Here is an 18,902-nt window from a genome sequence, read left to right as displayed (position 1 = left end):
CCACTTCCGACCTGATCACACAATGGTTCTCTCTTCTGGACCAGCAGTAGCCTCTTAACTAGTCTTCTTCTACCAGCTTGTGCCTTCTACAATTATTTCTCTGTATTGAATCCAGATCTAATTTGTTGAAATGTAAGTATGATTATCTCACATCTCCTTTCCACCTGCTGCCCCGAACCCATTTGTTGGTCTCCTACTGTGTGTTGGCCATTGGTCTGCACTTGTTCTCCAGGCTCAAGCCACGCTGACCATCTATAACTCCTAGAGCCTGCCAGCTGCCCCATCCAGGCCACTAGGACTTTGCATATACAGCTCCCTCTGCCCCACTTGTCTAGCTGACACGTAAGCATCCTTCAGATCTCAATCACAATCAAGCCTGTGCTGACCACCTGCCACCCTGGCACAATCTCCCTGTAACTTTTCTTTCTGGTAGTTCAGAGCAGTTGTATTATTAATGCATAGATTTTTTTTTAATTGGTATCTGTCCTCTCTATTAGCCTACAAGTCTATAAATGTAGCTACAATGTCACTTTCTTTTCAATTTTGTTCCCTAACACTTACCACAGTGTCCAGAGCGTTATACCCTGTTCAATAAATAGTTGTTGAATGAATGAATGAAATGACTCAAAAAGTTAGTGTGAGACCAACATCTAGGTTTCCTGAGTCCAAATTTAATGCTAATTACAACCTACCTGCTGCTCTTAATTTGGTGTACTCAGCTCTGAATATCGACACAATGCATTTATTAAGTGCAAAGAAAATCGTTGATATTTTTCAAAATTTTTTTTGGTCAACACTAGTGGTATGTGATATCCAGGCATAGTTAACTGTATGAAAATGACAAATTACTGGGGCACCTGGGTGGCTCAGTTGGTTAAGCGTCCAACTTCAGCTCAGGTCATGATCTCATGATACATGGGTTCGAGCCCCACATGGGGCTCTGTGCTGACAGCTCAGAGCCTGGAGCCTGCTTTGGATTCTGTGTCTCCCTCTCTCTCTGCCACCACCCCTCCCCACCCCCCCTGCGACCCAGAGCAGGCTCATGCTCTGCCTCTGTCTCAAAAATAAGTAAAACATTAAAAAAATTTTTTTTTAAATGACAAAGTTCTTGTGCAGGCTTATTTACTTTGTGACTTGGCCACTTATTTCCTGAAATACATCTATGAGGTTTAATTTTATGTGTCAGTTTGACTGGTTTAAGGGATACCCAGATAACAGGTTAAAAAAAATTTGGGGGGTATGTCTGGGAAGGTGTTTCTGGAAGAGGTTAACATTCGATTGAAGAGACTGAGTGAAGAGATCTGCCTTGACCAATGCGGGTAGGTATCAAACAACGTGTCAGGGGACCAAATGGAACAAGAAGGGGGAAGGAAGGGCTAATTCTCTCTTTTTGAGCAGGGACCTCCATCTTCTCCCATTCTTGCACTTCCGAGCTCCTGGTTCCCAGGCCTTCAACTCCAGGACTTGCACCAACAGCCCCTTTGCTCTCAGGCCTTTGACCTTGGACTGGGAGTGACATCACCGACCCTGCAGACTTCGACTAAATTATACCATTGGCTTTCCTGGTTGTCCAGCTGGTGGACAGCAGCTCCTGGGACTTCCTGGCCTCCGTAACCACATGAGCCAATTCCTATGATAAATCTTCTCTTACGTGTTTATCTGTGGGTTCTGTTTTGTCTGTAGAATGCTGGTGGTACAACAGCCATTACTGAAACAGTTCAAAAGCAACTTCCACTATCAATTGCTTTTACCCGATATGAGACGTAATAAGCTAGTCATTGCGGTCCACCCTAACCCTGCCAGTCAGCCTGTGGCCTGCCAGGTTTCGCTTGTGGACCAGAGTTCTTTAGAAGCCTTACCAGAGGAGCGAGCAAGGCTTCAGTGGCTTTGTGCCAGGCTGCTTCTAGGCACTCCAGGAAAAGAAAAGAAAAAGCAGTAAGAAAAATAAGTTAGCAATTGAATGTATGAATGCTTTTTTACTGAAGAAGTTAAGATATAAATGCAAGGCTTACAGAAAAGTTGGAGAGACTTTCAGAATCAGAGCCAGCTTTATTGAGAAATATCTAGCGATTATCATTAACTATGTGTGAAGAAAGGGGCAAACCGTAGGCCCTTTGCAAATCTACTTGGGTCCCTGATCTAGTCCAATTATTAATTTCGGGAACACTTTTCAAGTCACTGGGCTGTGCCTCCGTTCGTCTCCTCAAAATTCTTTCTTTGGGCATTGCAACCTGATTTGGAAAGAGGGTAACAAGGGCGGCCCTGAGGCATGGAGGTGGTGACCATGCGGTGTTCTGACTCTCGGCTTTATGTTAGATATGGTGGCTTCTGGGACACATGTGCAGGATGTTCTGATAAGTTCTTCAGGGGAAAAAAAAAAAAAAAAGAATGACCCTCCCAACTAGTGAAGGACCTTTTGGTTCAAAAGTATGGTGTAAACTACTTTGGAATTTTAAAGGTGTTTTTTCTCTTTTTCCTGTGGAAATGACTTAAAGGGCGGCTCATTTCTGAGGCTAGTCTGCAGAAGTTTATTCAAATGTAACACACGACACAGGGATTCTCCTCAACCGACTGAGGTTTGTAATCATGTTTCCATTGGAATACATACAGGGGTTTCAACCTGAGATGGCAAAAACCTGTATCTTCTTTGACTGATTGAAAGTCATTCATTCATTAATCTGTCAATCACTAAACCAATTTTTATTGAGCATTGATTATGTTGCAGGTTCAGTGCCGAGTGCTAAGAATACAAGATGAGCAAGAAAGTCTACTGGGAAGTGCGACGTCACAAACGAAAATTACAAAATCGTTTGAAAAGGGCTCTAAGCCCTTTCTCCTGAGCTCCAGACTCAGTCTTTCGTTTCCTGTTGAGCATCTCCACGTGGTGCCCAGGGACACCTCAGACTTCACATGCCCAGGACTGCACCCGTCCATCATCTTCTCTATCTTCTCTACTAAACCTCTTCCTCCCTCTGCTTTCTCCCTCCCTTCCTTTGTATGTGTCCCATTGCAATTTGTAAAACTGTCTCCTAGCCAGTCACCCATCCTAGAAGCTGGAGAGTAATTCTGAACCCATTCAGCCCCCACTTTCCATCAGTCACCGAGTCCTGCTGATATTATCTCTTCAAGAGTCCTACGTCCCACCTTCTCCTCCCTAACTCGGCTACTGTCCTCACCTGGAAGGCTGGTAAACTTCCCAAATGAAATCCCAGGCCGGCATTCCGACCCTCTCAAACATATCCTTCACAGAGCGAGATTTCCTGGGTTTTCTAACTGGAGGGCTTAGCACAGAGTGGGACCCGCAGTAAATACTATTGTAATTAACCCTGTGTGTTCATGGAGATGAGAGGCATTGACAGGCCAGCTTTCTGAGTGGAGAGTGTTTTGTTTGTTTTATGCTCCTCTGGAAGATCAGTATTCCATTATCTCAAAGGTGACCGGGTCACTGGACATCTGGCTCACATAATCTAAATTTGTAAGAGATGATACAATGTACTGGTAAAAACACTGACATCTGGATCCTGTCATGCCGTATGTAATGCCTCTAAAATGACACTTGATGCTATTTTTTTTCTTCCTTTCCCTTCATTTCATTCATACAGAATGCCAATTTTCTACTCGAACAGTTAGGATTAAGTTTAGCAGAAAATGACAGAAAACCCCAAATAACAGTCCTTTAAAAAGATAGAAATGTGCTTTTCTCTCAAAATGATTACCAGAGAGGCAGTCTGGAGCTGGAGTGGCGCCCTGCCCACTCACCAAGGACCCCAGCTCCCGCTGTCACCACGCTCGGCTGCCTTCACCATACGGCTTCTGCCTCATGGCAAAAGGGCTGCCCCAGCTCCAGCCATTGTGTTCGCATTAAAGCCAGGAAAGGGGGTAAAGGAAAAGGGAAGGGCATCTCCATTCCCTCAACAGGGAAGCCTCAGCAAGGGAGACGGTAGGCAGATGGCGTGGGCAAGCGGGGCGTCACCATCATGTAGCATCTGCACAAAGTCAGGGTACATGTAGAGTCAGTACCGCAGAGGCTGGGCCCAGACGAGAGGCCAAAGTCTGAGACAGACGAGGACGAGAGAGCTCAAGTGTCACCTCAGAGATGTCTGGCACAACCTAGCAGTCTCTGCCACACCACACCAAATCTGGATTACCCCCTCACCGACAAAGCCAGGGCGCCCCTGGGTACTCAAGGCCCAATACCCAGATGCTTGCACAACCCGGCTAGTAGCAACAACAGCAGTTAGCAACCAGCTGCACTAGGCCCAGTGACCTGCTAAGAGCTTTGCAGGTACTATTTCATTGAATTCTCACAACGAACGTGGCTGGAAGGTACTATTTCCTTCTTGCTTTCTTTCTTTTTCTTTTCTTTCTTCCTTCCTTTCCTCTTTCTTTCTTTTTCTTCCTTCCTTTCCTCTTTCTCTCTTTTCTTCCTTCCTTCCTTTTCTCTTTCTTTCTCTCCCTTCCTTCCTTTCCTCTTTCCTTCTTTCTTTCTTTCTTTCTTTCTTTCTTTCTTTCTTTCTTTCTTTCTTTCTTTCTTTCCTTCCTTCCTTCCTTCCTTCCTTTCCTCTTTCTCTCTCTTTTCTTCCTTCCTTTCCTCTTTCTTTCTCTCTTTTTTTTCCTTCCTTCCTTTCCTCTTCCTTTCTTTCTCTCTTCCTTCCTTTCCTCTCTTTCTTTCTGTCTCTTTCTTTCTTTTCTTCCTTCCTTCCTTTCCTCTTCCTCTCTCTCTCTTCCTTCCTTCCTTTCCTCTTCCTTTCTCTTTTTCTACCTTCCTTCCTTCCTTTCCTCTTCCTTTCTTTCTCTCTCTCTTCCTTCCTTCCTTTCCTCTGTCTCTTTCTTTTCTTCCTTCCTTCCTTTCCTCTTCCTTTCTTTCTCTCTTTCTTCCTTCCTTTCCTCTTCCTTTCTCTCTTTCCTTCCTTTCCTCTTTCTTTCTTTCTCTCTCTCTCTTCCTTCCTTCCTTCCCTCTTTTTTTCTCTCTCTCCCTTCCTTCCTTTCCTCTTCCTTTCTTTCTCTTTCTTTTCTTCCTTCCTTTCCTTTCCTTTCTCTCTCTTTCTTTCTTCCTCCTTTCTTCTTTCCTTCTTTCTTTCTTTCTTTCTTTCTTTCTTTCTTTCTTTCTTTCTTTCTTTCTTTCTTTCTTTCTTTCTTTCTTGTATTTAATTTATGTGTGAAGAAACAAATGGAAATATTAACATACCTGGTCATCAGTGAGGTCAGGATCTACACTCGAGAAACCGGGCTTCCATGCCAAATCATGAGAGAGTTGTAAAATCAGCGTGGGGTTACAAGAAGGTATTTTCTAGGAAAGGAAACTTCATGATCTTAAAGAACATGTCAGTATCTGATGGAAAAACCTACTGATTTTTTTCTTCTCCACCACAGATCACACCCATCATTCCTACCCAGAAACTAGCAGCACCGTAAATGGCCAGGTTCTCCGGCTAGTGCAGATGCCTGGGTTCGTGTCTCCTTGCCAGGCTGGCCCCTTTATTCATCCTTTTCTCCCAGAGGGTCCAAGTGTGACCCTAGCTTTCTTCTAGCATCGCCCCACATTCTCCAGCTGAGTTTTTGTCTCTCTTGGACGCTGAAAAGAGTGTCATGGTGTCCCCCTCCCTTCCTCTTCTCTGTGCCAGAAAATGACTCTGAGTGTTTCTGAGGAATTTTACAGCCTTCAAAAGAAGAAAAGAATATAAGGGGTTGAAATAACATCATAGAGAAATTTCAACCTTAGAAGCAGCCTTAAAAGCTTAATAGTTATACCACTTACTCGTTTTTCCTTGGGATGCAAATGTAACTAGGTCAGACTCTCTAAGGTTCCTTCTTTTCTCTGGCCCATCATTTTGGTAAAAACTGGATCCGGACAATCCAGTTCCTCCATCTCTCATTTACTCCCAGGGCTGGAGCCTCCGGGATCGGCTTCCTTTGAGGAGGAAGGCATCATCCTTCTTCGCCCTCCAGCCAGTCTCCTCTGTAAGTCTGTATGGGAAAAAACACAGATACTTACAAAGCAGGTTGTCAAAGCCTCAGGTACGATTTATTTAAATGTCAAGGAAAACTCAGACTGCCAGTCTTTACATCCGTCAAGTCATTCTTCACACGAACATGCAAACCAAGGTGTCTTTCCTTTGCTGTTGCTTTACTCTCCGTCTGTTTTCTGGACTCCAAGGTAGCAGCACCTCCTCATTCAGCAACCTTTTGCAAAGCACCTGCCAAGAACCAGGCACTGTGGAGGGCACGGGGCGTCACATACGTCACATACTCGTCCCTACCCTTTCCAGGCCACTCCTCATCTTCCCAACACGTCTTTACAACAGACTGCATTAGCTAGGGAATATGCACAGTATTTGCTTTCAAATCACAGTTTGGATTGTTTCCCTGAGTAGGCTCCTGTAGACCTTATTCATGGCGTGTATATTCACTTGTTAGCCTCAACTAGTGCCACTTTTTTTTGTCTGCAGTTTAACCATTTTTCTTTCTGAATACCCCCACTGAAAGCTGATCTAACATTATCCTATGGACGTTGACCCTTGTCTGAATTATCTTGAGGGCCAAGGGTCCTAATGCATCACAGACTGTCAGACCACACATTGGTGCTGGACCATCAGGTACACATCAGTCGTGTGGGTAAAGGTCAGAATCATCAGATAAAGACCCAGAAGACTCACGCACAAAAATGAAAAGGCTCTAGCACTCAACCTGTGTCTGAGTTTTGTCCCTGATATAACACAATTAAAAAACAGGGAATCTAGGGGCACCAGGGTGGCTCAGTCGGTTGGGTGTCCGACTTCGGCTCATGGTCCGTGAGTTTGAGCTCCGTATCCAGCTCTGTGCTGCCAGCTCAGAACCTGGAGCCTGTTTTGGGTTCTGTGTCTCCCTCTCTCTCTGTCCCCTCCCCCTCTCATGCTGTGTCTCTCTCTGTCTCTCAAAAAAACAGCAAAAAAATTTTTTTAAGTTAAAAAAAAAAGCAGGGAATCTATTTTTTAGACTTACCTGAAAATATCTAAAAATAGATTCATCTAAAAATCTATTTAAAACAGAGATCTAAACAGGCTGTAGATCCTAGAATGCCTCTTCACAGTTTTAACTATTATAGTCTATAAAATTATACTTGGTATTTGTAGCTAAATAATTGTCACTTCTTACCAGGTGATAATTTCTACTGGAGACCTATAATTAAGTGAAAAAGAAATAAGCCAAACACATTACGTGAAAAAGAAAGAAGAATTTGTCACTTCACAAGCTGTGCCTTAAACATCTTACCAAATTTTTACATGTTCGTGTATCAGAATCAGAGACTATAGTAGGTAATTTGTCTATTAGCAAAAGAAAAATTGTGAGATTGACAAAGAATTGTAATGCACTGTTAATGAATGTTAATGATACTACTCTCATAAAAGGGATGCGTTGGTTTTTACTTTTTTGAAAAGCTGATTCATATTTTAAGTAGGATGTCATATCAAAATGATGGTTTCCTTCAAGGAATTTCCTTGTTTCCTTAAATAGTGAGGGGGGGAATGGTGTTAAAATTTAAAAGCTCTCTAGGCTTCAATACTTTGAAGAATGTGGTAAGTAAGATAAGCTAGCAACCATATACTTTTATGTATTTCCAATGAGATGTAAGTTGGTTCAGTATTGCTGAAAAAAAGTCTGACACCGTATCAGGAGTCCTCAGTGTATTCATATTCTTTGATTATTAATCTGTGTCTAAGAGTTTACACTAAAAAATAAGGAAATGGTTTAATACACACACATACAAATACGTTTAACACAGCATTATACATATTAGTGCAAGCTTGAGGACAACCTAAATGTCCCAAACAAGAAAAGTTAGGGGTGTGGCTCAGTCAGTTGAGTATCTGACTCTTGATTTTGGCTCAGGTCATGGTCTCAGGATTGTGAAATCAGTACCCACATGGGGCTCCAAGCTAAATATGGAGCCTGTTTAAGATTCTCTCTCTCTCTCTCTCTGCCTCTCCCCTGCTAATTTTCTCTGTCTCTCTCCAAAAAAAAAAAAAAAAAAGTTAAAAAAAAAGAGAAATTAAATAAATTATGGCCTATCCATTACAATGTAATGTTTAGTATACAACAGAAAAATTGCATTTTTGAAATGACATGTAAAATATAATTACATGTAAAAGTGCTAAAATTTAACATGCTACATGTTAAAATCAAGATATAAAACATTACATGCAATGTAATCCCAGTTAAAAATTATTATGTTTCTATATGCATGAGAAGGTCTGGAAACAAAAATAGTGGCTGTTATTCCTAAGCAGTAAAAAATACACTTAAAATTTTGAAAATATTGTCCACATTCTCTCAAGTAACTTTTAATGACAAGATATTATTAAATCACATTTAGTCACCTTAAATATAATCTTTACTTAACAATATAACTTTTTATACTTTTTTTTTTTAAGTAGACTCCACATCCAGCACGGAGCCCAACACAGGGTTTGAACTCACAACCCTGAGATCAAGACCTGAGCTGAGATCAAGAGTCAGATACTTACTTGATTTTGGCTCAGGTCACGAGCTCACAATTACAGGATCAAGCCACGCATCAGGCTCTGTGCTGAACGCGGAGCCTGCTTAGGATTCTCTCTTTCCCCTCTTTCTCTCTGCCCTGCCCCTGCTCGTGCTCACACGTGTTCACTCTCTCACTCAAAAACAACAAAAAAGAGTCGGGCCCTTAACCAACTGAGCCACCCAGGTGCCCCTCTATCATTTAAATACTGTAAGCATAAAATTTTGAAAGGTTGGGTGAAACAGAAGCAAACTTGGATTGCTAACATTACATAACTCATGAACAAAGTGGGAGAAATGAAAAGAACAGTGCTCAAAAAAGCATTATTATTTTTTGCTTTATTGAGCTGTAATATCCATATAATAAATTGCATATATTTAAGGTATAAAATGTTTTGACATATTTATACTCTCATGAAACCATCACCACGATGTGGATACTGAATGTTAATACCATTCTAAAATGTTTCCTTGTACATTTTCATAATCTATTCCTCACTTCCCCCAACCGAAGTTCAGGCAACCACTGCATTAGATTCTTGTTGCTACAGATTAGTTTGCATTTCCCAGAATTTTATATAAATGAACTCATTCACCTTGTAATTTTTGGCCATGCTTTTTTCAGCTTAGAATAATTACTCTGAGATTCATTCATGCTGTTACATGTATGAATAGTTTCACTTTCACCATGGAATAGTGTTTCCTATATCATAATATGCTTATTCATTTAAGCATTCATAGACATTTGAGTTGTTTCCAGTTTTTGGCTGTTATAGACAAAGCATCCATGAGCATTTATGTATAAATCTTTGTGTAGAATGTACTTCTGTTTCTCCTGAGTAAATGTCCAGGTGTGGAATGGCTGGGTCAAATTATAGGTATGTGTACAACTTACCAAGAAACTGCCAAACAGGTTTTCACGGTGGCTGCACCTGTTCACATTTCCACCAGCAGTGTATGAGAATTCCAGTTTTTTCCTACTCTCACCAACACTTGATATTGTCAGCCTTTTTAATTGTTGACAATCTAGTAGTTGTGTAGTGATATCTCATTATGATTTTAATTTGTAATTTGTATTTCTTTAGTGGCTCATGATGACCTTTTCATGTGTTGTCATCCATGTATCCTCTTTGCTAAAGTGTCTGTTCAATTATTTTGTCCATTTTAAATAAAGGTCACCTTCTGATTGGTTTATAAGAGATATTTTTATATTCCAGATAAAGTCTTTTGTATGATAAAGGTTTTGCAAAGATTTTCTCCAAGTGTGTGGCTTGCTTTTTCATTTTCATGCCAGTCTTTAAAAAAATTTTTTTTTAATATTTATTTTTGAGAGACAGAGAGAGACAGCGACAGAATGTGAGCAGGGGAGGGGCAGAGAGAGGAAGACACAGAATCCGAAGCAGCCTCCAGGTTCCGAGCTGTCAGCACAAAGCCCAATGCGGGGCTCGAACTCACGAACCACAAGATCATGACCTGAGCTGGAGTCGGATGCTTAACCGACTGAGCCACCCAGCTGCCCCCATGGCAGTCTTTTAAAGAGCAAAAATTTTTTATCTTGATGAAGTACAATTTACTATTTTTTTTCCTTTTCACTTAGTGCTTTTTGTGTCATATTTAAGAACACTTTAACAAACCAAATGTCACTAAGGTTTTCCCCTATGATTTCTTCTAGCTTTAATTTTATATTTAGGCCTATACCATAATAGATTTCAAGTTAATTTTTGCATATGATGTGAAGTAGATTTTGAGGTTCATTTTTGAGGGGTATAGTTATCCAAATTTTCCAGTAGTATTTATTAAAAAGATTTTCCTTTCCTCATTGAATTGCCTTAGTACCTTTGTAGAAAACCAACTGAATTTATTTCTAGACACTCTTCCTAAATGTCTATTTTATGCCAATTCTGCACAACTTTGATTGCTGCAGATTTATCATTTTTTTAATGTTTGAGAGAGAGAGACTGTGGGTGGAGGAGGGGCAGAGAAAGAAGGGGAGAGAGAGAATCCCAAGAAGGCTCTGTGCTATCAGCATGGAGACCAACTTGGGGCTTGATCTCACAAGCCGTGAGATCACGACCTAAGTCAAAATCAAGAGTCGGATGCCTAACTGAATGAGACACCCAGGTGCCCCTAGTAATTATGAAATCAAATGGTGTGTATCTATTAACTTTATTTCTTGTTTTGAGTATTTGAGGTACTTTGCATTTTCATATAAATTTTAGAATCAGTTTATGAAAAGCTACAGAAGACAAAAATTAGTGGTTTTGATTGGGATTTCACTGAATTTAAAGATTAACTTGGGAAGAATTGATATTTTAACAATACTGATTCTTCTAATTTATGAAAACATTTTATGTCTCCATTAATTTAAGTCTTCTCTAATTTCTCTAAGCAATGTTTTATAGTTTTTGATGTATAGGTCTTAAACATGTTTGGACAGCTTTATCCCTAAATATTTAATATTTCTGCTGCTATTATAAATGGCATTGATTTTTAAATTTCAAGTTGAGATTGTTCTTCACTAGTATATAGAAATATGCTTGATTTTTATATATTAATCTTGTATCCTGTAACATTGGTACATTCAATTATTAATTTTAGTACATTTTTTTGTAATTCCATCAGATTTTATATAGGTGATCATGTTGCCTGTAAATAAAAATAGCTTTATTCCTTTCTGATATGTGTCTTTTATTTCTTTTTCCTACTTTATTGCATAGCCTAAGATCTCCAGTACAGTCTTTTTATGTTTTTTCCCTTTTTATTTAATTATTTATATTTTTAGAGCGAGTGAGCCTGTGAGCATGTGCAAGTGGAGGAGGGGCAAAAAAAGAGAGGGAGAGAGAGTCTCCAGCAGGCTCCACACCCCATGTGGAGCCCAATGTAGGGGCTCCACACGGGGGTCAATCTCATGACTCTGAGGTCATGACCTGAGCCGATCTCAAGAGTCAGACGCTTAACTTACTGGGCCACCCAGGCGCCCCTCTGGTATAATCTTAAGTAGAAGTAGTGGGAACAGATATCCTTGCCTCATTCCCAATGGTAGGGAAAAGGCATTCAGCCTTCGCTATTAAGTATGATATTAGCTATTGGTTGTCCTTTATGAGATTAAGGGAATTCCTTTCTATTTGTATTTTGCTGAGAGTTTTGTAATGGATGTTGAATTTTTAAATATTTTGAGCATTACTGAAGGTTTGAGCAATTACTTTAATTTAACCTTAATTTCTGCACCACATACATATGAGTAAGTCATCTTTGAGTTTTTTTCTGTAAAATTTTCAAAGGCTTTATAGTATCTCCAACTAATAAAAATGATGAATTTTCTCACTCGTATTAAACGATAAATTCTCAGCTTCTTTATGGCAGCTTCAATAATAGATAGAACCTTGAGTGATTTGAGATTGAGGACCATTTTCTCCCCACAAGAAATAATTAAAATTTTAGTTTTGGTATATTGTGACAACGAGGGAAGTTAATTAGGCAGCAATGACTGCAATGTGCTGATAAATACAGACATTTGGTTTCAAAGACCTATGTGTGTGACCGCAAGTATGTATTGTAGGTGAGGTTTGGGTGGCAGTGCTGTGTCTGTTCTGCGCTCCTCTTTGAATAAGTGGAAGCCAACCTGCCATATAGACATTGTGGCTCTCTATTTATTGTAATGGGGCATCACAAAGCACAGATTTTAAGGGATGTGGACTAAGGTAAAGTTGGCCTTGATGTAGACTAATGAAATCAAAAGAACCATTGAAAATAAAATTCCCCAAACACCCAGAATCAAAAAGCTGATACCAAAGACCCATTGTTTCTTATCATAGGTGCATAATGTACCATTTTCTGAAAATACACAAAGATAGTATCATAACTTCCAGGCAGATTGTCAGGAAATCCTCTTTAAAAAATAGAAAGAAAACAGCCACACCTAATTTACTATTATTTGAAAAAAACCCCATGGGTTTGTGTGATAAAGACTAAAATAGACTGATTATACACCTGGCCAGCGGCCAAGCCCTTCTTCTGTGAACTCTGAGATAATGGACCTTCATTGTTCAGTTTGTTATCATTGCCAATTCCTGCCAGACTGGTCCTCAGCAGTTACATGGGCTTCTGCCATTTATCAAGCCTGACCCTTAAAAATCTCTCTCTACTTGTCCAGAACAACAATTCATTTGTTTAGTAAACATACATTTGACAAAATTTGCAAGGTTCACAAGTAATTGGTTAAGTTTCCACTCTTTGTAAATAGAGGGAAATGTCACAATTTTCCCTAAGGCAGCAGTATAGCTGTGTAAAACCATATTGCCTCAGGGAAAGCAGTGAAATCAGCTACATTGAGCTTTGGTAGAGACATCTCCCTTCTTTAATTTGACAATGAATCATTTTAGATCTCACTAACATACACATTTTCTATTATTTAAAGGAAGTCATATTTGGTAAAACATCAGATAACAAACTCCAGCATGCAGAATTAGTGATAGTGTTACAAAATTATATAGCTTTAAAGCAAAAAGGGATCTGAATCACTCAGGGATCTGAGAAGTTCTTGTAGAAATCTTATGCCAACTTTGGTCTCCTAGAGATGAAGATTTCATTGTGTCCTTTGGTCTTTGTACCATTTAACTTCTATACCACCAGGGTCAGAAAGTTCTTCTGTCGAGATTTCTTTTTGCATTTTAATCACAAAATCCTCCAGTCTGCTCTTTTTAGGAATAGGATCTTTTTTCTCGGTTAGACTCTAAACCTGCTCCTCGGAGATGGTCCTATATATACTTATAAGTGTGCTTCCTTCTGATGTGGGTGTGTAAGTCTATGTTACAAAACAGACTGTAAGGGAGAAAGATAGGAAGACAAATAAAAACAGAAGGAAAAAGTCTACATTCAGTTCCTAAATTCACCTTGGAAAATTCTGAAAAGTGAGCCCAGAAATAAACATTAAAGAAGAGAAAGACAGGAAGTAGGAATGTAAATACTGACATATTAGTCACAGAAAATTATGATGGATTTTTGTTAGTGTCCTACTTGACTTGCTTACATTCTGCAGAAGAGATTAAGGAAAGGCAACATATAACATCTTAGTACAAAGGAAGAAAAAGTATCTTTTTTAAAGGTAGGAATCTACTTCTAAAATGTCCCTCAACCTCTGGCAATTTGAGAGTTGATCGAACAGCCAGCCGTGTGTCCCGTCAGTGAGACTGGCTGAGCTGGTAGGCAAGCTGAGTTATGGGAACTTTCTCTGGCTTCCTCAAAGCTCTTACACATCCCAGGAGTTCACAACAATATTTGTCCACGAGTTCCATGGATCATCTGTGGGGTTGAGTCCCAGTGTTTTCCTCAAGGCTGTAATCTCCAAGACCCCACTCCCTGGGAAGGAGGAGGAAGAAACAACAGGGCAGGATCCAGGATTGGGAGTGGGTTTGCTTCCGTGGCCATGTTAACAGCCTGAGCAATTGTGGGCACTGCTTATGAACTCGGCCACTGCCCCACCCCCAGTGGGTCACCTACCTTCTTGTGCTTCCAGATATCCTGTGGCTTAATATGAGGCACTAATCTAATTGTAGTGATCATTTCACAATATATACAGATCTCAAATGATCATTTCACAATATATACAGATCTCAAATGATCTCAAATGAACATAACACCAATGTTATATGTCAACTGTATGTCAATAAAGCTGGAAAAAACTAAATAAAGGCACGGAAGACTATTTATTTCAGGGGCCGTTCTAAGATATGATGGCAGGATTTCCTGCCAGAGAAGACAGATGCTTTTCTTTAGAATAATAAACATTCCACAATTCCATAGAGGCAATCCTTTGTTTGTTTCTCCAGCCGGACGATGGGAAGTCACAGGCCTCACGCCCAAGGCCGCTGTGTGAGCACAAACTTCCAGAGAAAGCACAAAGGAAAGGTAGAAATCCCTAGGAAGAAAGGTAGGACTGTGCCCTGTGGTCCAGAACCCCTCCCCACCGTTTCTCTCGGCCACCAACGATTCCCTGGCTCTAAGGCCATCGCCACCCTGCGTGCTTCTGCAGCATTTCCATTATTTACCCTGATTTAGGTGTGGGAAATCACTTTCCCCCTTGGTTCAGCTGGGACCTGATTGGAATTAAAAATCAAAACAAAACACTGAAGGAAAAGCAAGCAAATATAAGAGCAGAGAAATGGATAGGTTTACATAGATTTTTTTTTTTTTTTTTTTATCCTAATCTCACCGAGGTCCGGGCTGCTTAGCTTGGCTCCGTTTGTAGAGTTTCCCAAGCTCCGGTGCTGTTTCTTGGCCTCCACGCCGTCTGGCCTGATGGCGTTTGAGGCTGGATGGAGCTCCTCAGATTTCTGGTGCAGTGTTACTTTGGAACAAACGATCTCTGGTGGAATCTCAGGAAGGATTTTTGGTTCATTTCTGGCACTTACTTCCGTGCCTATTCTCTGGGATCAGCCCTGGGATTGTCAGCTGCAGCTTGGGGCTCAAATGCTTTTCTTCTCATGCCACCCCCTCGCCTCACTTCCCCCCAACCCCAACTCTGTCTGCCCAGCTTTGCCTCTCTTTCTAAGTAGGAAAAGCATTTGCCTCGCTGACCTGAAAGGATCCTGCTCCATTTATGTTCAGCATCGCCATTCTGGTTAGTCTTCATGACTCTGGCCCTTGGAAATCCTGCTTTGCTCTAATCCCTTCTTTTCTGCCTCATTGGTCTGTCTCAAGTGGGTTGTTAGGGCTGGGTTTACCCTTTGGGGGAAATACAGCACAGTTCCTAAATTATAGTCTTCATCAACATCTGTAGGGTGATCCCTACATATCAACACGACCAGGTTGGGTGGCTGTTCTGTTCACACCTTCTATGTCTTCACCAATTTTCTGTCTAGTTGTTCCACTGGTCACTACAAGAGGAGCTCTGAAGTCTCCAACTGCAACTGGCGAACTCCCTCTCCTTTCTGTTCTGTCAGTTTTGACTTCATATTTTGGGGGGTCGATTTTAGATATTCTTTTACAATTTTTTTTAAACCAGAACATTTATTGTGTGACTAATCACTGAAATCCTTCAGATGAACTGGATGCTGCAACAGCTGCCCTCTTGTTCCTTCATGGAATCCAGGTCGGAATCTGTGGTGTGTAATTTTTAGGTGCTTCATTTGACTGGTCCCAGTGGTATTTCTTCCTTTAGCCTTGGCACTCCAGTTATACTTTCTCTTCCGCTTGGCAAGATAGCCACATTTGCCATAGGTTGACTTCTGAAGGTGGTAGGCCTTCAAGCCACAGCGGCGGCTAAACGCATGCGTCTTATTGCGGTGCTTTCCAAACGTTGATGTCCCCTTCGTCATCTTGTCTCCGCGGCTCAGACCAAAGAGCTCTGTTTACAGTTATTAAATCTTGACTGACTTATCAATCAAAGGTCATGAGAAATAGTGTTCTTAGAGTATATTTTGAACGATATATCCGGCCCAGCTACTATACACTTTGTTTGCGTTATGTATCTCTTCCCATCCTTTTGCTTTCAACCTGTTTTGAGTCTTTGCATCTAGGGGCGCCTGGGTGGTTGAGCGTCCAACTTCAGCTCAGGTCATGATCTCACAGTCCGTGAGTTCGAGCCCCGCGTTGGGCTCTGTGCTGGCAGGTCAGAGCCTGGAGCCTGCTTCGGATTCTGTGTCTCCCTCTCTCTCTGCCCCTCCCCCATTCATGCTCTCTCTCTCTCTCTCTCTCTCAAAAATAAATAAGCATTAAAACATAAAATGAGACCAAGTTGTCCACACCCAGACAAGGGGAGAATCTTAGATACATGTTTTTTTTTCCCTCAAGGGTTTCTCCTTGTCCAGGTAATAGACATTTTTCTATTTTATCCTACTTATGATTATTTGAGCTTCTCGGATCTGCAGATTTAAGTTTTCCATCAAATTTGAGAAGTTTTTGGCCATTATTTCTTCGAATATGTTTTCCTGCCCCATTTTGTCTCTCGTTTCTTTCTGGGATTCCTATTTCGTGTTTGATGTTTGTCTCACAAGCCTTCGGGGCTCTCTTCACTTACCCTGAATCTTTTTTTCATTCTGCTCTTCAGACTGAATAATTTCCAGTGCTCTATTTGGAGCTCACTGATACCTCCTTCTGCCATCTCCAATCTGTTGTTGAACCCATTTAGTGATTTTTTGGAAAATGTCAGTGTGGTTTTTTGCAACTCTAGAATCTGTGTGTGTGTGTGTGTGTGTGTGTGTGCGTGTGTGTGTGTGTGTGGTTTCTATTTCTCTTCTGACATCCTTGAGCTGTTGAATTGTCATATTTCCTTTAATTATTTCAACGTATTTGTCATAGTTGCTTTGAGATCTTTTCCTGATAAAGTCGACATCTGGGCTGACTAGAAGTCAGTTTCTATCAAATACTTTTGTCTCTCAAGTATGAGTCACACTTCCCTGTTTCTTTCCACATCTCATAATTTTTTTGTAGAAAACTGGACCTTTTAACTAAATGTTGTAGCAACTATGAATTTTGACGTATTTTTTTGTAGTACTGCGGAATTACCTTCCCCCACAGTACGCAGCTGCTGACGTGTCTGCTGAGATTTTTTTAATTGTAATTTTTATTTCCCGCAGCCTGATTTCCTAGGGTTTCCTTTTATGTCTGCATCGCTTAATAGTCAGCAGGTGACCCAGGCAGAGGTTGTTTTCAAACACCCCGAGCCTGCGAGGCCTCCACGCTCCACTGATCCATCCATGTGGCGGGTCAGCAGTACGTTCGAAGCTTAGCCGGTTGTCACGTGTCCTTCGGTGTTGCTTTCTACGGAGCTCTGCTGGGTCTCCTCTGTGCATGTGTGGAGAGTGTACTTAGCATGGCGGAGATGAGTTAATGCTTCAGCGTCACCCTCAGATGCAGACAAGTAAAAACCACAGAAGCGCGAGACACTGATACAGTCATGAAGAGGTGTCTTGGAAGAGGAAGAGCTGAAGAAATTACTTGTCAAATATCACGGGAGAGGAAACCATCATGGGGCCGTTCACTCAGTCACTGAGGAGGTAGTTCGTGTGTGTCTCTTAAAATGTTAGGCTTACCTCATTGTATTGTGACCCGGTGGTCCTATATATATTTTAAGTCCAACTTGTCAATATGGCATAAAATACCCTTTAATATCTAGTGTGGTGTCTTCTCACCAGCCTCCTTCTCCTCTTGGCATCCACTGCCGCACCCCCATGAGGTCCCCACATCTCCTGTAACTTCCTTCCACAGGCGTCGACTTGCCTGACCACCTTGGGCCCGCAGAGAATGTTATACATTTTGTGACACCATTTCCAATTTCCGAAGCAAAGTATACTCAACTCCCAACGAGCAATGAGATCTATTCTCTTAATTCACAAGGGGGACGCTGCTGCCCGTAGAGCTCAAGGCCACCGTCAGTTTGTGGGGAGAGCTGTTTCTTACGGCTGTGAGCTGTGGACTCAGCTCTTCACAAACTTCCAGGTAAATCGTCTGCTCGGCTCAACGGTGTTTCTGGTAAACACTGTCTTATGTGGCCCAGGAACCCAGAAAAGGAGGAGGGTCGGGTGACTGGCTGCAACAGACAGGAGCTGCAGGTCTCTGTGTGACCTGAGTGGCAGTGTGACCCCAGTGGTAAGCCCCAGCCTTTGAGTTCCCTTTCTTGGTGACTGTGGAGGACAGTTCCCCGTCCCGCCCTCTCATGGGTGCACTGGCGTTGCTGTCCGCTCGGGGCCAGGCACAGAGAACCAGGGGGGCTGCTGATGGAGGCGAAGATTCTGTGTGAGCAGGGGCTACAGACTCAGGAGCGGCTGGCCTCTTCCACGTTCTCTAACACTGTGACTGTCTTCTGTGTTGCTGACCAATTCCCCAGTGAATGGCCGTGAACCGGGTCTAGCCAGACAAGAAAGTTCTTGTTCTTTCAATCACCCAAGGCTCCAAATCTTCAGAACTTATTCCCTGGCCCTTCCCACACACGGTGCCCATCTGTCACACACGAGCGCGCAACCACCATATTCTGGCTCTAGAAAAACTGCTTAACTCCAATCTTAATCCTAATCCTTTTTATATTTTTGTCAGTGTCAGCTGGGCCTTCAGCAAGGCTTACCTAGTCCTGTTCTTGAGAATGAAATTTTTAAAGTTGAAAATACAAATCAAGTTTGTATATTAAGAGGATATACAGACACATTTTTATTTACAATGAAAGTGGAGGCAGGATAGAGCAATGGAACCTTGCATCCGGGGAGGTAAGGGCCAATGTGGTCTGTGCCGTACGTCTTTGACCTAAGATACAATCCGGAGAGGGAGAAAAGCCTGTCAGGAAATAGTGGAGTCACAGTGAGCCAGGCTGGGGGGCCCTGGGCTGGTCATATTCAGGACCTTCAGAAAAGAAAAGAGCCAGGGTCCAGGCAGCTGATAACCCTGGGTCATTA

At 41.7% G+C, this 18,902-nt stretch overlaps 1 non-coding gene and 1 pseudogene across 1 annotated transcript; one reads left to right on the top strand and one right to left on the bottom strand.

Moving 5' to 3' along the window:
* Nucleotides 1-1,781: 1,781 nt before the first annotated feature.
* On the top strand, nucleotides 1,782-1,913 carry LOC113593285 (small nucleolar RNA SNORA52). The gene has a single exon (XR_003413374.2). It is a non-coding gene; the product is annotated as a small nucleolar RNA SNORA52 (small nucleolar RNA).
* A 13,416-nt stretch (nucleotides 1,914-15,329) lies between these two features.
* LOC128311954 (60S ribosomal protein L37-like) lies at nucleotides 15,330-17,767 on the bottom strand (annotated as a pseudogene).
* Nucleotides 17,768-18,902: the final 1,135 nt, after the last annotated feature.

Source organism: Acinonyx jubatus, chromosome D1 (assembly GCF_027475565.1).
Source record: "Acinonyx jubatus isolate Ajub_Pintada_27869175 chromosome D1, VMU_Ajub_asm_v1.0, whole genome shotgun sequence".
Taxonomy (NCBI): Eukaryota; Metazoa; Chordata; class Mammalia; order Carnivora; family Felidae; genus Acinonyx; species Acinonyx jubatus.
The sequence above is the reverse complement of the archived record's forward strand: the minus strand, read 5'-3'. Positions and strand labels throughout refer to the sequence as shown.